Here is a 26,093-nt window from a genome sequence, read left to right on the forward strand (position 1 = left end):
ATTTATACATTGATTTAAATATCATGTATTTATCTTCTTCTTTTTTGATACAGGAAGTATCCGCAATCAAAATTGTGGGGTCGATCTACTTGATTGCACCTCTTATAATAATGTTGCTCATATTAATTGTGTTCCAGATCTCAAAAAGAATCAAGGAAGACATGTTTATTCTTCTTGTGACCATTAAAGAAGCCCAAGAGTCACCTAATGCGGTGGCTCCTTACAAACATCCTCTTTGCTTGGAACCCAAGAATCCAATTAAACGTTTTCATAAATTTTATCTAACAGGAAAATCCTCTAAAACGGATGTGGCTTTTTATTAGCTGGTTTTTCTTTTTGCTTATTAGCTGATGTTCCTTTTTGCTCCAACTCAAATCTTTCATGTTTATGTTAGATTCAGTTGAAAATATCATGCAACTTGTATGTCATGCATGATAATGAAACACAGTTACATGGAACATAATAAGGTGGCTCACATGCTAGCAATGGAATGAGCAAAAACTAATTTTTTGAGAAGAACAACAATGCTGAAAGTTCCTCCGGTGTTTGCAAATGAAACCTTTTGGGCAGACATCCTAGGAACTGTAGTACCTAGAACTATTTTGGATTATAATAGTGATAGTTCGGAATAATTTATGTGGGGAAAACCAGTACCCCCTAACAATCACAACTCTGTTTACTTATTATTAATATATGATAATCTCTTTTTAAAAATTACTTTCACTATAGATAAATATATAACATAGATTAAGAAAAATATTGTGATACTAAAGAAGTAAACAAAAAAATATATAGATATTTTAAAAATATAATTGAATTTGAAGGAGCAAAATGTCTATTGTTTAATATTGGAAGAGGAGTTTGATTTTTAAGACGAAGTTAGGGGATCAAAATGATTTTCACCCATATTCTAACATAAAATAATCGATTTTAATGAAAATTTGTCTATTGTTGTAAATATTTCTCTTATCCATCGACCTTGATAATTTATTATTTAATTTTTTAATTATTAATACTTTATTTTAGCTACTTTAGGTCCAATATCTTTTAGGAGTCTCTTGATTAGAGAAATTATTGAATATTGGATTGCGACCATTCTAAATGGAGCAACATGAATAGTGAGAGTTCATATAGGTGACCCCAAATAGCTTGAAATTGAGATGTGTGAGCACTTAATTTTTGCCCCACATATGAATGTACTCCTAAAAATAGTCCAAAATATTTTTAATTGATTTTATAGAATTTTAGAAACTTTTCTTTAATTTGTTTTGCATTTATTTGCATTGTTCATGCATATTTAGGAATGTTTGAAATTATAAAAAAATCATCAAAAATAATTTTTATCTTTCATTTAGTGTATTAATTGCATTTGAGAATTAATCATAGGTTAAAAGGATGAGTAAAACAAAAATCACAAAAAAAATATATACATTAGCTTTGATCAATTAGTTTAATTAATTAGTTAAAATGCTAATTAGGTCGTTTTGGCAAAACAAATTCAATTAGTAGTAATGTGGCTACTTTTGAAAGATCAAATAAAAGAGGAACAAGGTCTTTTGCTTCTTGTTCTAAATTGGCCCAATTCCGGCAGCCCAAAAACCCACCTGCCCGACCCGTCTGGCCCAACCGGATCCCCCTTCTTCGTTAAAACATCCCAGATTCCCCAAAACCTAGACAGAAACGGATACCCCCTTGACTAAACCCTAGCCTCCTCCTCCTCCTCCTCTTTCACTCTCTCAAGAACAAAATTCCCCTCACACCCAAAGAACCCTAGGAGCCTTCTCTTCTTCCTCAACACACGCACACACGAAAAAGAAAAAAAAAATAACAGAGAACGGAAAAGGGAAAAAAGGCTGAAAAAACATAGGGAAAAAGGCAAAGAAACCTTAGAGCTAGAGGTCTTAAAATTTACCGGCAGAAGCCCCAAAAATTCCTTCTTCTTCACCTTAGTTTAGCCTAATGTTCACCACCCATTTTCCTCAATGGAAGCACCCACAAACCTTTTCTAAAACACCTGAAACTACTGCAATACTCAGCTGAAACAAACGCAGCAAAACAGCTTCATCTCAACCCACAAAACACTATTGTGATTTGGAGGTCGCATTCGAGGTCCCGGAGCCGCTGCGCTTCTGTTAGTCGAACTGCGGTTAGCATTTTTGGCTCCGGAATTGTTGTCGGCTTTGGTCGTTGCTAGCTGAACAGTCATCGTTTCTGTACCAAACTTTGCTCGGAAGTTTTCTGTTAAGTAAAGTTTAGTTTGAGGCACTTACAAAGGTCTGTTTCTTTATCTACTGTTTCAATGGTATTATGTTTGCTTTAGTTGGTATCGCTTTAATTAAATGCTTGATTTGTTTTTCTGTTTAGTTTCTTGTAGATATTTTCCTTTTAGCTTTGTGTATTTTATCTGCGTTCAGCTTCATTATTTCTGAGTGCCTTATGTTTGGTTCGTCATTTTCGCTTGGTGTTGTCTCATGTTTGTTACTGCATCTTCTCGTTAATCATGGAAATTGCAAAGATTAATTGAATAATGAGGGGATTAGTAATAATGGGCCATGTGTTTGCTTGTTAGAAATTAAAAGGTTGTGGGGTATAAGTTGATTGTAACGTTATTGGATTGTGGGTGCTGGATAGAGCTAATTGGAATGTGTTAAGTTTGATTATTAATGGGCCGCGGAGTTTAGTTGAAATCTGGAGGTAATCTGGCCATTTATTTGGCCTGACATGAGTGAGTTGGACCATGCTCCTTTCATCCTAACAGATAAGTATCAAACGCTAGCATGTAGTCAACCAAATACACAAGTTTGTCAAAATTATCGACAATCATACATCTTTCTCCACAATAATATTTGATCCATAAGTCATGGCCTCACAATAATCTCAAAGTAGAAAAAAATAATCCATGAATGCGTTAGAATGCTTTAGGTACGCTTTTTTTTTAATTAATCAAATTATCGTGATCATGTATACGTTCACGTGACATAATTACGGGTTACAAAATTAAGATCAAAGTATGCATTCACGCAACTTTGAGCGAAACAATCTTAATAATTAATAAAGCGTGATTAATTGTGTACACATACGCGTGACATGATTTTAGCGCCCCAAATAAAACGGATTTACACACGTGATCCGTTTCAAAGATAAATTCATAAACGCCATAATTAAAAGCGATAAAAGGTAAAAAAACACACAGGTTTTAAAACACATAATTAAACAAATTAATTAAGCCAGGTATGATTAAGCGACCATGCTAAAATCACGGAACCCGGGAATGCCCAACACCTTCTCCCGGTTTAACAGAATTCCTTACCTGATCTTTTGGTTTTCGCGGACTTTAAAACAGAGTCAAATTTCCTCGATTTGGGATTTAAAATAAACCGGTGACTTGGGACACCATATAATTATTCCAAGTGACGACTCTAATTAAATAAATATCCCCATTTCAGATGTCACTTTGATTGGAAAAACTCTCTATTCTTCGGGAAAAAGGTGTGACAAGATGTAGTGTTGTTGTTTGATAACTGAGAAATCCATGGTTTCTAGTTTCAGAACACTGTGGATAATGAGCGTGTCCCTTTATCCTCTCCACGTAAATACCCGTCATGATTTAAAGTTGCAATGTGCGAGTACTATACATATCACATTGTATTACCTTTTCTGTTGGACCAAAGCCTTGTGGCTATTTTTTGTCCCCTGAAACCCATTTTAGGTATGATATCGAAATCTATGCAGCTGGTGGTTATATTTAGGATCAGCCCAAACCATTGCTGTATAATTTGGGTGATACTGGAATTTCATTTAGCATTTGGATAAAGTACTGAAGGTGGCACTTTTTCTTTTTGGCTTTTGAGGTACTAGAACAAAGACGTCGACCTATGTGTGTTGCTGGAGCTTTCAGAACAAGAAATGCTATTATTTGTTTGTTTTTTCTAAAAGAATGCACTTACATGTGTTTGTATATTTACGTGGCCTCAATTTCGAAATGAATGGTTGAACTAAAAAGGAAAGATATTTGGTTCTATCTACGTACAATTTTCTGATGAAGGTTTTCTTTTTTTTCTAAAACAAAGTGAAAAGGAAACATAAAGTTAGATCCTTTTTTACAGCCATAATCACGGTTTTCTCCTTTTTATCTTAAGCTGTTGTCTAAGGAAAGATAGATGATATTAATTAATGGGGAATCTAAAATGTAGGTGATGTTTGAAGTTTTATCTGGTTTTAATTTAAATCTGTTCAAGAAGTGCACTTATTTGTGCTTCTTCTATCCTTGGACTAAAGCCTAAAGGTTACCTGAAAATAAAAGAACTCTTGATCATGGCCACCTTTATATTTCCTTTTCACTTATTTTTTAAGCCATAGCATTGAGATTACTGGAATTAAATTTCCAGTAGCTTGTCCTTGGCGCCTTGCAGCTTCTATGGTAATTTGGAGCCGCAGTACATAAAAGGAATCTCTTACCAACCAGATATGACATTAGACTTTGGTGTTGCAATATATCACATACTTGTTAGGTTGATTTGGTAACTTAAAATTGTTGATGCATATTTCATAATGTTTTGGTCCTTATTATGCTTACTGCTGTCTTGTGTATCTCTTTCCAGCCATGGCACAAGACACAGGCATGTTTACAGTGCATCGAACAATTGGAAGTGTTTTATGCTGCAAATGTGGTATTTCTATGCAACCAAATGCTGCCAATATGTGTGCCAACTGCTTGAGGTCTGAAGTTGACATAACAGAAGGTCTCCAGAAGCATGTTATCATATGTCATTGCCCTGAATGTGATGGCTATTTGCAGCCTCCGAGGACTTGGCTTAAAGCCCAATTAGAATCAAAGGAGCTACTGACATTCTGTGTGAAGAGGTTGAAGAATTTGAATAAAGTTCGTTTAGTACATGCAGAGTTTATTTGGACCGAGCCTCATTCCAAGAGAATCAAAGTCAAGCTGAAGGTTCAGAAAGAGGTTCTTCACGGAGCTATCCTTGAGCAGGCCTATACTGTTGAATATGTTATCCAAGACCAAATGTGTGAATCTTGTACGAGGGTTCAGGCTAATCCCGACCAGTGGGTGGCTGCAGTGCAACTGCGACAGCATGTTTCTCACAGGCGGACGTTCTTCTATTTGGAACAGCTTATTCTTAAGCATGATGCCGCTGCTCGTGCTATAAGGATTAAGCAAATGGATCAAGGAATTGATATTTTCTTCTCTAATCGTAGTCATGCTGTGAAATTTGTGGAGTTTATAGGGAAAGTGGTTCCAATTCGGAGCCGTAATGACAAACAACTGGTGTCTCATGATACCAAGAGCAGCATTTACAACTACAAGTATACTTTTTCAGTTGAAATTTGCCCAGTTTGCCGTGAGGACTTGATTTGTCTTCCGCCAAAAGTTAAAGATGGTTTGGGGAATCTAGGGCCACTTGTGATCTGCACCAAGGTGAGTAATAACATTGCTTTACTTGACCCATTTACTCTCAGGAACTGTTTTCTGGACGCGGAACAGTATTGGAGGGCGTCTTTTAAGTCCCTACTTTCGAGTAGGCAGCTTGTGGAATATATAGTTCTAGATGTTGAGAGTGTTTCTTCTGAGGTCAATATTGGTGGATCTAAGTACGCTTTGGCAGATGCCCAAGTAGCTCGTGTATCTGATTTTGGCAAGAATGATACAATTTTCAATGTACGAACACATCTGGGGCATCTTCTAAATCCTGGGGATTATGCACTTGGGTATGACTTATATGCTGCTAATAGTAATGATAATGAGCTGGACAAGTATAAAGGTTTTGTTCTCCCAGATGTGATACTTGTTAAGAAAAGCTATGAAGAGAAATGGCAGAAGAAGTGTGGGAAGCCTCGTTCATGGAAACTGAAATCTCTAAATATGGAGATTGATGACAATGTAAAGGGTAGAGACCATGAAGAGAAGATGAGCTCTGAGTATGAACAATTCTTAAGAGATTTAGAGGAGAATCCTGATTTGAGATTCAACATATCTCTTTATCGCAACAGGGAGTATCAGCCATCAGAAATGGCATCTGTGGCTGATGGGGATGATGCCCCTACTGTCGCATTGGAGGAATTGTTGGCTGATCTTGATTTAAGTGAAGAGGAAGCTGACAATGATAGCATGAGGGAGTGAATCAAATACTTGAACCTGCGCGTTGTTTATTGGATGCTAAATTCTCTGATGAATTTCGTAAAGCTCAAGGAATCAGTTTTGTTTGGAGCAATTAGGTCCGGAGTCCGGTAGGTGTGATTTTGCTCCCTCATGTTTCTTCCTGTTATTCACCTTGAATGCAAACTACATAAATATGGTGACGAGTATCTCTCTTCTTCAGCACACAGCCATCTTTTCCCGAGTAGAAGTGAAGGACTGCTTCTCAATGGAAGGAATGCATTTTGAAAGATTCAGTTAGATTGGCAGACGAAAAACCAAGTTGGAACAAACTATACTTTAAAATTTTCGTTTCTTTTATGGTGTGGATCTATGGCATGTTTAATTGTTGTTCCATGATTTGTTTATATGTTTTCTATAAACTACTTCTGTGTTGATGCTAAAAGCTTAAAATCTCTCTCTCTCTCTCTCTCTCTCTCTCTCTCTCTCTCTCTCTCTCTCACACACACACACACACACACACAGAAAGAGAGAGAGAGCACCTGCTGGAGTTGATTGACTGATTGGTCATGTTTGTCACAGTGAATGGAAATTGATAAAGGAACTGAAAATGGATGGTCGTGGCAATTTCCATTTATTGTTTCTTGCTTCCCTTGTGTTAGAGGCTGGATCCGTAATTTAATTCATCTACTGAGCTGACGCCTGAGGAGATGTGAGATATGAAGAGGGAGATTGCGGAGTCCTTCGCCATGAATATTGTGCTTCTACAGGGAGATAGATCGGGAAAAGGAGGATACTATTAATTAGAATTTAATATTAAAGAAAAATAAAAGATCAAGGTTTGAACGATTTTCAGACTTTATGTAAGATTTGATTCAATCAGTCATATTCATACTGACATAAAATAAAATATTTATGCCAAGAGTTGAAAGTAATTTCACAATGCCTGGTTGTGTGCACGAAAGCTTTAGTGTAAAACAATAAAGAATAATAGCATAATAACAAGGTCGTATTGCTACAAATAGTTGCTGGCTACTAGGGGTGTTAATGAATATTTAAAAATCAACTAAATCAACTGAACCGTGCCGTACCGAATCGATTTTTAAGTTACTTGTAATAAAATCATAGGTTTTTTACATAATCTATAACCATACCGATAATTAGGGTATGCCTTTTATTTTATGAAAATAAATCGAAAAAATATCGAACCGTACCGAATAAATTTACAATGTGAAAAATATATTTATATATTAAGTTTAAAAATAATAAAACATCAACTTTTTTTCTTAGGCCTTGGAATTATGAAACAATTACAAGCCAACAAATAATTAACCCAAAATCCTAATTCCCAAACCTATTATGCTACTTCTATTCAAACTAAATTATTTTCAGCATATTTGTGTACGGTCAAAACCGATTCTCAGTCATAAAGACCGGTCGAGACAATGACGTTTCAATCGAAGGGTATCCGCATAGCGAGTTCTGATGAATTCCGAAGTAGAGACGTCGAGCTTCGAGCTATAAGACCAATCAACCGCAAAACTCGATATCATCATCGAGCCCGCGTCCGAATCGGACTACGGGGTAACGACGACCGACACAGGCCCCGAATATCGATGCTAGCTCCAAGGCAGAACCAAGCTCGAACTAAGACTGGGGATTCGATCTAGCACCAAGCTCGAGTCAGTGTCAAGCTCGCAGACAAGAGCCGTTACAACCGCACCAAGGGAGAGAATCTTGGCGAGAATCAAGGGAGAGACAAACCATCATGGGTTCTCCACTATATGCATTATTTTATGTTATTACAAATAAAGTAGTGACCCCTACTATAAAAAGGGAGATAGACTGCAATAGGGGGAGGAAGATTTTATTGTACTTGTTCTTCTAATATTTTTTAGTCTTCCCGTCTATCATTTTCCCATTTCATAGCAAAAAATACCTGTATCGTCATTTTGTATCAAAGAAATTTGCATACCCTTAGAACCATATCTAAATTTAACGTTATCCGATTTTTCGGGTAAACAATTTGGCGCCCACCGTGGGGCTAAGGGTAACGGTGATTGTTTGATATAAATCTACAGTACACTCCATCTTACAACTTCGAATCACCAATGGCTCTACCTATCGACTTCGAAGCCGGCCTTCAAGATGAAACCAACAACTTGGTGCCCGGGGCCGGAAGGCTACCTGACAACGGCAACGAGGCTCGAATCGAAGAGCCCGAAATTCGAGCCGAAGTACCACTGGATATCAATTCGCAAATAGCTCTAGAAGCGAATCATCGTTCTGAACCGGAGATGAGCGTTCAGGGCGGTGCTCGATCCATAGCCCGAGACACCTACAGCACGGGGGAAATCGGGGTCATCTTGCGTATGATTTTCGAAATGTTGCAAGCCCAACAAGCAGCGATAGCTCAGTTGCAGAGCCAAACTCATATGCAAAGCGGACCGAACTCCAATCCGCTTCTTCGAGAAGTCACCCTAGAACGGAATCCGCCGTAGTGAAATCAAACGAGCAGGAATCGGGGACTGCTCCTGAAATTGCTAAATTGCTCCAGGAACTCACAAAGCGAGTCGAAGCCAACGACAAAAAAGTGGAAACGTATAACGCTAGGGTCGATCAAATTCCGGGGGCTCCGCCAATGATAAAAGGGCTCGATTCGAAAAAATTCATACAAAAGCCTTTTCCCTCGAGCGCGGCCCCAAAACCAATTCCCAAAAAATTCTGTATGCCCAAAATTCCCAAATATAACTATACGACCGATCCTAATGAACACGTCACCTCCTACACATGCGCCATCAAAGGCAACGATTTGGAGGATGATGAAATCGAATCCGTGTTGTTGAAAAAGTTCGGAGAGACCCTCGCAAAATGAGCGATGATATGGTATCACAACTTACCACCGAATTCCATTGATTCTTTCGCCATGTTAGCAGACTCGTTCGTAAAAGCACATGCTGGTGCCATAAAGGTTGTAACAAGGAAATCAGATCTCTTCAAAGTAAAGCAAAGGGGTAACGAGATGCTGAGGGAATTCGTATCCCGATTTCAAATAGAGCGTATGGACTTGCCACAGATCATAGACGATTGGGCCGTACAAGCTTTCACCCAAGGACTGCACGGGCTAAGCTCGACAGCATCACATCGACTGAAACAAAATTTGATCGAGTACCCAACAATAACTTGGGCAGATGTACACAACCGGTACCAATCAAAAATCAGGGTCGAAGATGATCAATTGGGAGCTCTGTATGGGACCGTATGTCAGAACCACACAACCACTAAAAATCAAAGGGAAACCAACAGAGAACGAAGGTCGAACAGAGATCGATACCAACCGTACGACACAGATCGGATGAACAACGGTTCAGCACGTGACACAGTTCGGAACAACCGAAGGATTGATCGGGGGCAAAATTCTTGGGGACTTATGATCAAGAGCGGCTTTGATAAATATATAGATCCTATAGAAATCCCTCGACTATCGGAGTATAACTTCAACATTGGTACATCCACCATCGTATCGGCCATCGGACGCATCAAAGATACCAGATGGCCTCGACCCATGCAAACCGATCCTGCCCAAAGGAATCCCAATCAAATGTGCGAATATCATGGCACCCATGGTCACAAGACGGAAGATTGCAGGCAACTAAGAGAGGAAGTGGCCCGCTTATTTAACAAAGGGCACCTTCGGGAATTTCTGAGCGATAGGGCGAAGAACCATTTTAGAGACAAGGAATTCGGTAAGTGAAACGAGCCAGAAGAACCGCAACACGTCATTCACATGATCGTCGGCGGCGTCGATGCCCCCCAGGGATCGATGCTTAAACACGCTAAAACGTCGATTGTGAAGCGATCTCGAACTCAAGATCATACACCCACAGGGACTTTATCCTTCAGTGATGAAGATACAGAGGGAATCATCCAACCCTATAACAACGCGCTGGTAATATCCGTACTCATGAATAAAACTAAGATTAAGCGTGTGTTAATTGATCCAGGTAGCTCGGCCAATATCATCAGATCGAGGGTTGTAGAACAGCTCGGCCTGCAGGATCAGGTCGTACCTGCAACTTTGGTTCTAAACGGATTTAATATGGCATGTGAAACCACTAAAGGTGAGATTACCCTACCGATAAACGTGGCCGGAACCATCCATCAAACAAAGTTTCATGTGATCGAAGGTGATATGAGATATAACGCCCTCTTCGGAAGGCCGTGGATCCACAGAATGAGAGCCGTACCCTCGACCCTACACCATGTCCTCAAATTCCCAACATCGGGAGGTGTCAAAATAGTGTACGGGGAACAACCGGCCGCAAAGGAAATGTTCTCCGTCGAAGAAGCAAAATCAATATCCTCACCTTTACCAATAAAAGGATCAAGTTCAAAGCAGAGCGCCAAATAGCAATCACAGACATCGGCTTCGACCCGGCCAGGTAAGCAAAACGTTGAAGAGGACGATGATGATCGATGGATCCCTCGATCCTTCGTATCCCCCGATGATTTCAATACCACCAAATCAACAATTGAGGAACGGGAGCAAATCGTACTGATCGAACACTGGCCCGAACAAAAGGTATACCTGGGAACGGGTTTGAGCCCCGAACTCATGAAGAAACTCATTCAATTTCTTATCAATAACATCGATTATTTTTCCTGGTCCCATCTAGATATAACAGGGATCTCGCCGGACATAACGGTGAACCAATTAAGCTTGAACCCTATGTTGAGACCGGTGAAGCAAAAAAGAAGGCCCCAGTCGGAGGAAAAGCATGCATTCATAAAGGACGAGGTAACCAAACTTCTCAAGATAGGGTCCATTCGGGAAGTAAAATACCCAGAATGGTTAGCCAATGTGGTTGTTCAACCTAAAAAAGGAAACAAACTTAGAATGTGTGTGGACTATAAGGATTTGAACAAAGCATGCCCCAAAGATTCCTTTCCACTGCCCAACATCGATCGTATGATCGATGCCACGACCGGCCACGAGATTCTCACCTTTCTCGACGTCTATTCCGGGTATAATCAAATTTAGATGAACCCGGACGATCGGGAAAAGACTTCATTTATGACCCGATATGGAACATATTGTTATAACGTAATGCCCTTCGGGCTAAAAAATGCAGGAGCTACTTATCAACGCCTAGTAAACAGAATGTTCGAAGAACAAATAGGTAAAACGATGGAAGTCTATATTGATGACATGCTAGTTAAGTCCCTGTGCGCAGAGGACCATTTGGCCCATTTGCAGGAAACGTTCAAGATTCTAAGGAAATTCAACATGAAACTCAACCCCGAAAAATATGCTTTCGGGGTCGGATCGGGCAAGTTCCTCGGCTTCATGATCTCAAATCAAGGAATTGAGATCAACCCCGACAAAATCAAGGCCATCGAAGACATCACCATCGTGGACAATGTGAAAGCTATACAAAGGTTAAAGGGAAGAATTGCAGCCTTAGGCCGGTTCATTTCAAGATCATCGGATCGAAGTCACAAATTTTTCTCCCTACTCAAAAAGAAGAGCGATTTCGCCTGGATGCCGGAATGCCAACAAGCGTTACATGAATTGAAACGATATCTCTCGAGCCCGCCACTGCTTCATACTCCGAAAGCGGACGAGCAGCTCTACCTGTACTTGGCGGTATCGGAATTCACCGTAAGCATCGTCCTAGTTCGAGAAGAGCAAGGTACGCAATTTCCCGTTTATTACATGAGTCGGACCTTAGGAGAAGCGGAAACTAGGTATCTGCACTTAGAAAAATTGGCACTTGCCTTGGTAAGCGCATCTAGAAAGTTAAGGCCGTATTTCCAATGTCACCCCATAAGCGTATTAACCACCTGCCCACTCCGAAATATTTTACATAGGCCCGAACTATCAGGCCGATTGGCCAAATGGGCCATCGAACTTAGTGGGTACGATATCGAATATCAACCCCCCACGACCATCAAGTCTCAAATTTTGGCAGATTTCGTGGCCGACTTCATGCCAACCCTCATACCCGAAGTCGAAAGGGAACTCCTTTTGAAATCAGGTATATCGACCGGGGTATGGATCCTTTTTACGGACGGTGCTTCGAATATAAAGGGGTCCGGGTTAGGCATAGTTTTAAAACCCCCCACGGGTAACATTATTAGGCAAGCTATTCAAACTATCAGGTTAACTAACAACGAGGCCGAGTATGAAGCCATGATTGCAGGTCTCGAACTAGCTAGAAACTTAGGAGCAGAAGTCATTGAGGTGCACTGTGACTCTTTCCTGGTGGTGAGTCAAGTAAACAAAACCTTCGAAGTCCGAGAAGGTAGGATGCAAAGCTATCTGGACAAACTGCTTATCACCTTACACCATTTCAAAAAATGGACCCTACGGCATGTCCCACGAGAACGGAATAATGAGGCCGATGCTCTAGCAAATTTGGGATCGTCGGTCGAGGTAGGTGATTTGAGCTCGAGGACTGTCGTCCAACTTTCAAGATCAGTAATCGAAGAAGGGCACACCGAAATGAATTCTACTAGCTTAACCTGGGATTGGAGAAACAAGTATATTGAGTACTTAAAAAACGTAAAGCTCCCTTCAGACCCTAAAGATTCCAGGGCCCTAAAGCTGCTCGATTTACGTTAGCTGCGGACGGAACACTATATCGAAGAACATTCGATGGAACGATGGCGGTATGTGTGGGTCCGGGAGATACCAATTATATCCTCCGGTAAGTACACAAGGGCACTTGTGGCAATCACTCCGGCGCCGACACATTAGTCCGAAAAGTGATCAGAGCGGGGTATTATTGGATCAATATGGGCAAAGATGCGAAAGAATTTGTTCGTAAATGTGATAAATGTCAGAGGTTTGTGCCAATGATCCATCAAGCCGGGGAGCAACTTCACTCGGTCCTATCCCCGTGGCCATTTATGAAATGGGGGATGGACATCGTCGGCCCTCTGCCGTCGACCCCAAGTAAAGCCAAATTTATTTTATTTATTACTGACTATTTTTCTAAGTGGGTTGAAGCGCAGGCGTTCGAGAAAATAAGAGAGAAAGAAGTCATAGACTTTATTTGGGATCATATCATATGCCGATTCGGGATACCCGCCGAAATAGTATGCGACAATGGGAAGCAATTCGTTGGCAGCAAAATCACAAAATTCCTCGAAGATCACAAAATAAGAAGGATATTATCAACACCATACCACCCCAGTGGGAACGGTCAAGCCGAATCAATGAACAAGACTATTCTTCAAAACCTGAAGAAGAGATTGAACGACGCGAAAGGAAAATGGAGAGAAATCCTGCTCGAAGTCCTTTGGGCATACCGAACAACGTCAAAATCCAGTACGGGGGCGACCCCGTTCTCCTTAGTATATGGTTCCGAAGCATTGATACCAGTCGAAGTCGGTGAACCTAGTCCCAGATTTTGATTCATGACAGAAGAATCAAATAACGAGGCCATGAACACCAGCCTTGAATTATCGAACGAAGGACGAGAAACTGCCCTCATCTGACTGGCCGCCCAAAAGCAATGAATCGAAAGGTACTATAATCAAAGAACTAAACTCCGCCATTTCAAGCCCGGGGGACTTAGTGTTAAGAAAGGTCACCATCAATACTCGGAATCTAAACGAAGGAAAATTGGGACCAAATTGGGAAGGACCATACCAGGTGCTCGAGAACGTTGGAAAAGGATCATATAGGCTCGGCATCATAAACGGCAAACAACTATCAAGCAGTTGGAATGTATCACATCTAAAACGGTACTACTGCTAAGGCACGACCTTTCCATACTCATCTAACTAACCCATGCAGAAGTCCGAACAAGAGCTGAAGAAGATCTTCCGATCAAGAGCACGCGTTGCACTCTTTTTTCCTTAGACCGGTTTTTTCCCAAATGGGTTTTTCGGCAAGGTTTTTAATGAGGCAACCATCGATCGTGCTGCACTTTTAACAATATCCGAGGCCTCTTTTCGATAGACCTCGAATACCGGGGGAGCATCAGGGCCCTCAAATACATCGAGTTCAGATGCAAGATAGTCATCTCACAACAAGGTTCCAACAGGAAAAATTGTAAGAGCCAAATGGTCAAAATGAACCATGCTCATGTAGATCGGCCCAAACATAAACACATGTGCAATGACTTGAGATTTATTGTGGAACTAGAATTAAGATTCACTCGACTATTAAGCCTATGGGCTACTATTATTCTGAGTTCGAGCAAAGCACTCACTCTACCATTTAAGCCTATGGGCTACTTACATTTCGAGTTCGAAACATTCACTCGACTAGTAAGCCTACGGGCTACTGTTATTCTGAGTTTGAGCGAAGCACTCACTCTACCATTTAAGCCTACGGGCCACTTAAATTTCGAGTTCGAAACATTCACTCGATTGTTAAGCCTACGGGCTACTGTTATTCTGAGTTCGAGCAAAGCACTCACTCTACCATTTAAGCCTACGGGCCACTTAAATTTCGAGTTCGAAACATTCACTCGACTATTAAGCCTACGGGCTACTATTATTCTAAGTTCGAGCAAGCACGTACTCGACCATTACGCCTACGGGCTACAATATTTCAAGTTCCAAACATTCACTCGACGGCTAATAAGCTACTTTTTACATCTACGGATTATGTTCCTTCAAAGTGTGAATCATCGACTCAACAAGCGAACTCAGGGGCTACAAACCTGATCGATCAGAGAGACTACAAGGTCAACATTCAATTAAAAGTCTTCACAGAACAAAAACAAGTCGACCTGATTATACATATATATAAGAAAATTGCCTACAAGATTAATGTACAAACATGAAGAATTCGAAACTAAGCTTCCTGGTCGAGCTCTTCCGCATCCTCGGATCCGCTTTCGCTACCATCATCATCATCGTCATCATAAGCCAAGGCTTCAGCTTCCACTTCGAGCTTTTTTGCCTTTTTCACCTCTTCGGTAAGGTCAAAACCTCGAGCGTGTATCTCCTCGAGGGTCTCCCTCCGAGACATACACTTAGAAAGTTCGGCAACCCAATGAGCTCGAGTATCGGCGACCTTCGACGCTACACATGCCTCTATCTGAGCAGCCTCTGCATCAGCCTAATATCCAACAATGGACTTATCCGCCAAGACTTTCGATGACTCGACCTCCGCCTTAGCCTCAGCAAGTCGTATTTCAAGCTCCTCAATCTTCTTAGTTTGAACCGACCCCTTTTGCTTGACACTTTGAAGTTGAACGTCGGCCGATAATAATTTTGTCAAAATGGTCTCTTTTTCCGCTGCCAGGCGGTCGAGGGTCTCCTTCCACCGATTGCATTCAACTCGGATTTGATCGACTTCTTCTCGAAGTAACCCGATCTTTTCTATCTTCTGCTGCAACTGAGACAACGAAGGGTTAACTTCCACGGGTTAATCAGACCCATACTTTAACAGAACGAGGCTCACCTGCTTATCGACCTCGACCCCTTCTTCACAGACCTTAGCCAAATCCGCTTGGAGGTCCTTTATAGCCTCGTTCTTTTGGCTGCAAAGAAGCCGTAGGGCATCTCTCTCACCTGAGACCTTCCGGAGCTCGGCCTCACACTGGCTAAGATCGACTCGAAACCTACTAATGGCATGCATAGTAAGAAATACGAGTCAAGTATGGAAAAAAACAAATAAACGAAGTATGGAAGAATCATTACCCGAGTAATGAAACGCTGAGCCTCCTCTAATAAAAGAGAAGCATCACCGATATCGGAACCATCGTCGACTCCAGTAAAACAATCCCTGAAAGGATCCCCTACACCAGAGCCTGCGCTGATATCGGGAGTCTTCAATTCTCGAGCTTCCTTCAGCGCCTCCTAAAAAAAGATGGAAGAGAAGGTGAATCACCCATTGTCATAGCCCCGAGCAAATCGCTCGGAGTACTCCGGTCTAGATTCTGGTCTTCGGGAACAACCCCGACATGTACAACCGCCATCGGCTCGGGAGCTCTGGCAACCTCGATGGCCTTTATAGACCGAACTACCAAAGCCGAGGAGCTATTTTCTTCTTCTTCTTCTTCTCTCAGTCGTTGGACCGAGTCAATCGAAAGGGCAATTATTTTTCTCTTCACCGTGCGAGTTTTGGGCTTTGGGTCCTCTAACCGAGAGGAAGCTTTTCGCTTCTTATCTTCCCCCTGTTTAGGGACCAGGGACTTGTTTCTTTCCTCGCCGCTCGAAGGCCTAAAAGCGGCATCCCTGGTTACACCTGCACTGTAGTGGAATCGAAGAAGGGAGATGGACAGTTATCTGCATGCGAGGTCACGCTTACTCACTATGAAGATATGGGCATCCCTAAATTGGGAGTTCGACATGGAATGTGGGGAACTGTCAAGAAATTGCACAACGGCTTCAGAGCATACCAGAATGCAAGAAAATCAGAAGCAGCAGTTTCTAGGTGTGCAATGATGGCACGAATCACTACAAAAATCTCTCTTGATGAAGGCGTTGATGCGTTGGAGCGAGTTTCTGCTGAAGAAGGTAGAGTTGTGGAAATCCAAGGCCAGAGAGGAGATGGTGGGATAGATTGGAAATGGGTAGCTATTGGAGCAACAGTTGCTGTAGTCTACGGCCTTCGTAACGGAATGATAGGAAAAGCGGTGTTATTTGGAGCAGGGAAAGGATTGCTCGGAGAGGCAGAAATGCATGGTGAGGAGTGGTAGCTAGTAGGGGTGTCAATAGTTCGGTTCGGCCGGTTATTTTATAAAATTTGTACCATATCAATTTTTTGATTATTTTATTATATATAACTAAAATTAGACTTTTCGAAACCGTCTCAATTATGTCAGTTTTTCTTCGGATCGGTACAGTTTGGTTAATTTTCGGTAATTTTTTTAAATGTCATGCAAAAGTCACTAAGTAGAAGTAGAATGCAATAACATACATACTTTTATAAGACTTAGCAAAACTCTTTAGTGTACTTTTACAGTTTAAAAGGTGAATTAAGAAAATATGAAAGATGGCTAGAGTATAGATCCATCAACTATACTACACCAGCGTAAAATAAACTAAGCAAATACAAAAAATATATAAATCACACGAGTGAAAAGATATTAACCAAGTTGGATTTCAAGAATAAAGTCTATAAAAGATAAAACATTCAAAAAGATAAATCAAATCATACGAAAGAAAAATATATTCAATACATTGTAGTTGGTGTTGCTCCCAAACGCACACGCAAGTATACGCAGTCGACAAGTAATATAGTATTGTAAATTCAGATATCGTACCCACAAGGACTTGTGATAAACTATCAACTAAATCAAACTAAGACAATTAATCTATTCAAGCGATTTTCTAAAGTGTGATTATTTAACTACAACTAATCTAGAGTAACAAACTAAGAGATTAAAGGAAACAATCTGGCGAATATTAGAGACGATATTCTAGAGCTATGGGTTGGCTAACAATCTCGTTGAGTTTTTTACTTAAATTGTCTAATTAATTTATCTAGTTTATTGATTGGCAGGGTTAATATTACTCGTAGCCTTCTCCCGAAGTACTACTCGTCTATTCAAGCTAACCTAACGCCTATATTCCTATGGAATTAGAATTAACAAGAACGAGTTTATAATTCCTGTATAGTAACCAAGCAGCGATTAGGTATATTCCTATCCTAACTGCGAATTTGTTCCCGATGCTCGAGTTCAAGATCTCGCTCTATTCAATCTTATATGCAATCTAGAATTCCCTCTCTCGAGTTCAATCCTAGATTCATAGATAGTATTCAATTGGTGATCAAGCAATCAAATAATTAAGGTAGGATGCAACCGCAGCATCCAAAGCCCGCGTTGGCCCTGGCGCTGAATCCAGTGGGTCTGCCGCCTCCTCTTCTAAGAAATTAACTTGTTCTTTTATACTAAGTACATAATGCTTGGGACAAAACAATTAAGTTAGGAGTCAAAGTTGCCTTGTCAGATGCTTGTTTCTTCCTTAACGCCATATGCATCAACTTCAACATCAAAGTTGCTTACGTCTCGCCCAACAACACCTAGAATTTTCAACTTTCCTTTTGTCTCGAATTTTGACATTCTTTATTCCTAAAAATATTACATCAACACTCAATTAGTGTATAATTAAATTCTTAACTTAGTTGGGCATATATAGTATAAAATACAATCAAAAAAGGGTAAAAATATAGAGTAAATATTATCAAAACATATGAAAATATACCCAATATCAGTTTGCTACTCATAATCGTTACAATACCTTGTGTCTTGCTAGTGAATATTGTTTACCCGAAAAATCGGATAACGTTAGATTTAGATATGGTTCTAAGGGTATGCAAATTTCTTTGATACAAAATGACGATACAGGTATTTTTTGCTTTGAAATGGAAAAATGATGGACGGGAAGACTGAAAAATATTAGAAGAACAAGTACAATGAAATCTTCCTCCCCCTATTGCAGTCTATCTCTCTTTTTATAGTAGAGGATCACTACTTTATTTGTAACAACATAAAATAATACATATAGTAGAGAACCCATGATGGTTTGTCTCTCCCTTGATTCTCGCCAAGATTCTCTCCCTTGGTGCGGTTGTAACGGCTCTTGTCTGCGAGCTTGGCACTGACTCGAGCTTGGTGCTAGATCGAATCCCCAGTCTTAGTTCGAGCTCGGTTTTGCCTTGGAGCATTGATATTCGGGGCCTGTGTCGGTCGTCGTTACCCCGTAGTCCGATTCGGACGCGGGCTCGATGATGATATCGAGTTTTGCGATTGATTGGTCTTATAGCTCGAAGCTCGACTTCTCTACTTCGGAATTCATCCGAGCTCGCCATGCGGATACCCTTCGATTGAAACGTCATTGTCTCGACCGATCTTTATGACTGAGAATCGGTTTTGACCGTACACAGATAGTCCCCTCATTTCTCGAAGAGGATGTGGCGAGGAATGATATGATTTCCCTGCGGCTCGATCAAATTTATGCCGACGTTTCTATCGAACCCGATCTCGACGTATGTGATGGTTGTCCCATCGACTCGGTTTTACCGAGGCATTTAATGTATGTCAGACGGTGGTCGGCCACCGCTGATACCGAATCATCAGGCCTTAGTCTATAAATAATCTTTTCACACAACTTTTACCATTTTTACGCCTTCTCTTCTTCCAGACTTTCCTATTTATCCTCTCTACTTTGCTGCTACGGGGCTGTTCATACCAGAATCTTGGTGCTGTCTATTTCTTCCTTTGCACTCTTTCCTTTCATATCAATGGCGAAAACTTCCAAAACTGTACCTCAGAAGGAAAAAACCTCTTCCTCACGGCCATCTGATGATAAGGCGCCGGTGGAGCCGTTAGTTCATGACTACGTTCTTGGCCCGTGCATTTTGAAAACCGATTTTACGGTGGAGAACCCTTCCTCTGTTTCGGGTCGATGTGAACATGTATCGATGTATACATGCTCTATAACGGAGGATCACCTCGAGGCCATCCGAAAAGACTGCAACTGGGGTTCCAAGGTCGTGCTGCAAATTCCGTCTTCCGATGAGGATGTTACCACTTACATGGAGGGGTTTTTAAGTGTTTACACTTATCCCTTCACACTGGGACCCGTCGACCCGGTGATTATTGATTTCTGCAAAAGGTATCAAGTCACCCTTGGCCAAATCCATCCCTCTTTATAGCGTATAGTGATCTTATTGCGCTTCTTCTCTATCAAAGCCGGAGGGTTGGATTTTTCTCTGAACCACTTCATTCGACTGTATCGGCCTCAGATCTTTCGAGGACTAATCAGACTTCATCGTCGGGCATCGAAGGCATTGATGTCGAGCATCGATGAAGACAAGAATCGAGGTTGGATGGGTCGTTATATCCGAGTGAGGACCCGTGATCTCATTGCGGAAGAGAAGATGTCGTTCCCTGAAGAATGGAATTTTGACCGTAAGTGATTTTTGTTCACTTTTCAGGTGCTTTTCCGATTTTTTCTTATGTCCTTCCCTGATGTTCAGCTGCCCCTTGGATGCCACAAGCGGTGCCCGACCTCGAGGACTGGGTTTGGAAGTTAGCCTCGACCTCCTCTTACGTCGAGCGCGCTTGGCGTGATTTGGCAAAAGGCAGATGGGAGGCCAAGAACCATGGTGAGGTTTACTTCTTGTTTCCTACGAAGTATTCTTTGCATTCTATTCGTTATTGATTTCCTCTTCCATTTTAGCAGTGTAAACTTGAGTAAAAATCAACTTAAGTAACAGGCAATTGGAAATTTTGCAAAGTTAATCCTTGTTGAACACCCAGACCCAGTGTTAATGGCGTTACTTACCTACTCGGCTTAACAATCCAACTTGAGAAGTACAGGTCCACACGCCTTGGCTTGTCACGTCTTTGCAGAGCTGGGTATGGAACACTCTGTGGAAGATCATGTTAAAAATATGAGCATAATGTGTAATTACATGGTTTCTGAAAAATAGAGTTGTTAACAAACCAACTAAACAAGCCACCATGAGAAAGTGTAATATTGGAGAACTTTGTCCAAGTGCAGATAAATAAATATATGAACTTCATGGAAACTATTAAAGGGTTTTAGACACGGAAGCCTCGCAACTCCAAGAAGGCCTGAAATATGCTAGGTGGAAGCAGTAATAAAAAGAATCACTGTATGCACAGATCAATCACTTAAAACTTGTATTTGAAGCATCCAGAACAACCAAATTTACACGTGGTGCTGTAGCGCTTACCTTTGTCACACAGTAGTATTTTTTGCCAGATTCCCATATTCTTCTACCGATGATATATTCACGATCACTGCAGAAGAACGGGAACTGTAGCAGCAAAAACAATTTTTGTGAGTGCAGAAGCGATGGAAGAAATGAACCATAAGGAGTTCTCATAGCAATACTAACACACTTTGATGATTAACAAACCTTTTTTTTTTTGGTAACAACTGTGAATATTACCATGAATAACAACAATTGAACAATACACCTACAAAGCACCTACAAACCTTTTTAATCCAGTGGATAATCATAGATCCTGTATGTGGGGATTCCTGCAATATCTTGAAATAAGCAAGCGTAGGATCCCATTTTGGCTTGAACTCATCATCCCAGAAGAAATCTCTGACTAACTCCGGAGTTGCATCCTCGAAAACAGTTTTGGTTCGGTAGATTGTTGGTCCCATCTGACAAATAGACTGGTTCTGTTAGAATCACTAAGAGAGAACAGAGAAGCTTAAAAGAAAATCCAAATTAACTGTACGGATAGAAAAATACATGGTCATAGACAAAGCCACCAAGCAAATCATGCAGCAAAACAAGCAATTATGGCTTGGGAAATACAGATCAAAATTTTAAAAAAGAATAGTTTATACTTACTCCAGCGACACAATATTGGATATTAGTATTTAGATGAAGAGCATAGAAACAGTCTTGGTTAATGGAGGATTAAAAGAGCTAAAAAAACATTTTTTGTACTTTTCATAATTTCCCAGTAACATAACTGTAATATCTCAAATTAATATGATGATTTGAAAGTAGCAAAAGGAATTAATCTATCATAAAAGCCATAAAGATCATGCAGTGATACACCTACAAAAACATAAATAGAAAAAGGAGCAAAAAGCAGGCACGTATCCTCAAGCTAGGTCCCTGATGTTATTTTCCCATATCAAAATAATAATATGGATAGAGTAGAAATAGAACACAAACAGGTGCTCCCCATTTCCAAGGAGGAAGAAAGAACATATTATAAATCAAAGATGAAAGAAGTTAACCTAAAAGATCTTCCCCCTGTTTTTATTTAGGAAACAGTACCTAAGATGTATCCAAATGAAAGCAAAGATGATAATATATTCCGAGGTTGCTAAAATGAGCATCTAAACTGCGTCAGCAAGAAGACTCATTGCTTAAGAGCAGCGACTCTATTACAAGAGACCGTCCAATTATATGAAATACGGGAAATTATGTTACTAATTCATGCATCTAAAAGTTGCAGGAAGAAGGAAAACTGATATAAAGTCATTTATCAGACGACATCTTCAGTTTGCCCCAGAAACAAGAACCCCTACCTATGTAACCTGACCCTTAATAGAAAAAATAACCTGATCCTTGAATTGGAAAAAGTTTAGGATAATTTGAAACATCAACACATCAAATGAAAATTGAGCTGACAAAAGAACATAGCTTAGACATGAGTCATACTAAAGTACTAAACATATAAATAGCTCAAGGAAGATTATGTTGTGCTCACTGACGTCAAAGGCGCGCTAAAGCCCTGAAGCGAGGCTCAAAATATGTTGAGCGCTTTGCCTCGCTTTGTGGGCGCTTCAGTGTCACATTAAGGCTCTAAGGCATACTTTTCCTTGCCAGTAAGTATAATCCTGAAAAAGCGATACTAAACAATTGATATTTCACTTTATCGTAATTATTTTCAATTTCTTTGTCTATATATTTGTTATTCATGCTTATAATTATTAGTCTTGGATTACATATACATATTTTTACTTTTCTCCAGTTGTGCCTTTTTTCATTAAAGTCCACTTTTTAATTGCGCTTTGCGCTTAAAGCCCCAACGGACCTTAGAGCCATTTTGCGCTTTTCTCCTTTGATAACATTGATTGTGCTATGGAAATGTTTAAACTGTAACTATCTAGAAGCTGGACTAAATGCTCTCATATACCAGCCGCATCACATGTCAAAAAGGAGATAATAGTTTCTGAGGAAACATAATGCTTCTCCTGCAGGTATGTGCCACGCACTTGCGGTCTTAGACTTATAGCTTATTAAGTTTCGTAATATAAGTAAAAAATGGGGTCAAGCAATTCTCAAGAAAATGGTTCTAGAAATCAGAAATGTTGGAGAAAACCATATCACAAGTTAGGTAAACATTACCTCAGGTTCATGCCGCCAAGCTTGATATGTGAAGTTTGAAGTAGAGCGGTCCATCATGGTTTGCCATGCCATCTCTCCATCTTTACCATCTAGAAGATGCAGAAAATGCTCCAGATCTTTCTCTGTCACAATGTCCTCATTTTTCGAGGTTCCAGTAATATGCCTGCAGGAACGAAGTAGATGCTTTAATGTCTTACCAAATAAAGGGACCAAAATCATCTAAAAGGGTGATGATAATTTGTGCCAGAAAGAAAGTACTGCGGAGTTGAAATTTTCATTCAACACTCATTAGGAACACATATTACTAGGAGTCCGTTAATTAGTTTTTATAGCATTCTCATTAATTTGTGCCAGCCTAGTAATCCTCCTATAGCCTTACATGACTTTTACACAACTACTCTCCTACCTGGTTAAATACTGTAGATAAGTTATTCAATGCAGAAAGAGAAACTTTTTATTCTTTGCGAATACTTGAGAACCATGATTTGCACATGAAGATGGTACCTAATTGGAAAAGAAGAGATGGTAATTAATGTACCACGAATGTTATACTGAACTACAGGTGAAGTGAACGGTTCCATGTATGGCAAAAATTGAATAGTGTCAGTTGCTGATCACAATTTATTCCCATATGAATATAATTCCAAATTACTTATTGCATCATACAATGAAGAAAAGCTACATATGCTACAAACAGAAAATGTTATCTATTTGTACTGCAAGTTAGCTGCCCCAACCTCAATTGTTCCTCAAGTTTGAAACTTTGGGAAGAAGTATGGGCACGCACCTCTACCCAGCTCCCACTTAAATACCAAGCTTCATTTGGTGGCAGGGTGAAAACTTGTGACATGCCCCCTACCAACACATAAAGCGTTGTCTTTCCCCTGGACCAAAGCCCTGGCAGCGACACATTATTTCTATTTTTTTTTCCGTAACTATGTTGGGAAAAATTTGTGTACAATCAGTCTCCAACACAGAACTTCTTCATGAGATGTATTCTCAACCTTAGTAAGGTATATGTGGAGAAGCAGGTATGCGTTAAATCCGGAAGGACGATAGCACAGATCAAAACTAAGTCATCCAATGAAGGTACTGGTTCCTTGGACTTAGTATCTGGTGAATAAGAGAAACGTCAGACTACGGATATTCAGGGAGAGAGATAAGGCAGAGAGATTGACAAGAAAAAGATCATTATTGACGGAATCATATTTGTCAGTACTGGGCATCATACAGGAGTAATAGAAGATGTTTGCACTTGGAGCAGGCAAAAGAGTTGCTAAGATCTAGAAACTCAGAGATGAGTGTAATGATAGTGTTTGCATAGCACAACCACTTCACCAGAAGTTTGAACTACTTCTGATTAATGTATGTCCTTATCTTCAATTTTCAATAGTCCTTCTGAGCTAGCTAATGCTTTTACCTATATATCCAAAAGCAAAATGTAATGGAAATTCCAGACTTGTATCTCATGGTCAACTCAAGTCAAATCAACATTAATTAGTCAGAGTTCGTACAAACTTTTAAACATATGCTTTAAAAAGATGAAATGCAGATCCACATGGCATAAATGGATATCAAGCATCATACGACATTGAAAAATTGTTTGAGCAACATCTATAAAAGCTAGTACTAGTATTTACTGTCACATAAAAGGTATGCCATGATTAGTACACTATGTACAAGATGATGATAAGGCGTTGAAAGCACTGCAATCAGCTAAGATCAGCTCAAAGGCAATGTTAAGAAACTTCATCTTAGCCGTTTTGTCCTTCTTCAACGACCATCATAGACCACAGTGTAATGTAATCGATCCCCAAATTTAACTCTATATTCGAAATGATTTTTCATTTAATCTTTCCAGTTTATCCATTGCAGTGCCTACCAACTAATGTCCTACCATTCCCCTAAAAATTCTACTGGTTGAATCCACCTACACTTACAAGCAACAGCATACAAAATTCAAAGTATCAATGAATCAGTAAATGCAACCGCAATTAAGGATCGAAGCCCTAGAAATAAAAACATGCATATGTATCTGTTATATGAAAAATGATACTATCAAATTTAAAACATACCTGGTGATGGAATCATTGTTCCCTTCACCGGGAACCGGACCCCAAACCGCTGAAGAAGATCCAAATTCATCCACCGACACCTGACCCGAATCCGCCCTGGAAATTAAACCAAAGTTTCCTACCAACAGAGAATGCTGAAAGAGCAGTAAAGGCCAACCAAAGGCGGCGAGCACCAAAACCGGGAGGAACGGTCCAAACTAAGCGATTGAGTTTAGACCGGAGTTCTAAAACTATGTCACACCTCTCGTGCCCAAGATGGCCTCAAAGTTGGTCATATCAAGCAGAAGATCCTAGTCTCGTAACCACCCGCGCTAGTCTCGTAACCACAGAATGTGACAATGCAGGACCGATAGATCCGATCCACAATAACAGAATCACCCACTGTAGTGGACACATAAACATGAGTACCCAAGTACTCGCGAGGAACATCCAGAAAATGAGCAAACAGAGATGACACATATGAATATGTAGACCCTAGATCAAATAATACCGAAACATCCCTACCGCAGATAAAAATAATACCTGTGATCACGGCATCTAAGGCCACTATATCTGGTCTGGTCGGAAAAGCATAAAATCTACCTGGAGCGCTACCTGCCTGGCCTCCACCTGCTTGGCCTCACTCTAGGACGACCCCTACCCACCTGCCCTCCGCCTCTGGGGCCGGACGACTGGTGCGACTGCTGGTGGTGCGGCTGCTGGTGCTGTAATCATAGGCTGAGAACTCTGCTGTACTGCCTTGCCCCGAAGTCTGGGACAAAACCTCTTCATGTGGCCAGGGTCCCCACACTCGTAACAACCCCTCTGAGCGGTGGGCTGCTAACCTGAAGTCTGACCGTGATGGCCTAAATACCCACCGGGAGAACCCTCAATAGCTGGTGGGCGGTAGGAACTCTCTGGCATAGCGCTGAAATAAGGCAGCACTTGAGCAGCCCGAGGAGGCAAAGGTGCTGGATATGTGGGTTTGCTAGGCTGACCACTCCCAAACTAACCTCTGCCCTCAGACGGAGCACCATTGAACCCTTCGGAATAACGGAACCGCTTGTCCCGCGACATCTGCTCTCGGCTCCGCTGATGG

At 40.6% G+C, this 26,093-nt stretch overlaps 2 pseudogenes; one reads left to right on the forward strand and one right to left on the reverse strand.

The window, feature by feature from the left end:
- The first annotated feature begins 1,663 nt into the window (after positions 1 to 1,663).
- On the forward strand, positions 1,664 to 6,560 carry LOC138891358 (uncharacterized; annotated as a pseudogene).
- LOC104113550 (uncharacterized) lies at positions 6,461 to 26,071 on the reverse strand (annotated as a pseudogene).
- Positions 26,072 to 26,093: the final 22 nt, after the last annotated feature.

Source organism: Nicotiana tomentosiformis, chromosome 2 (genome assembly GCF_000390325.3).
Source record: "Nicotiana tomentosiformis chromosome 2, ASM39032v3, whole genome shotgun sequence".
NCBI lineage: Eukaryota > Viridiplantae > Streptophyta > Magnoliopsida > Solanales > Solanaceae > Nicotiana > Nicotiana tomentosiformis.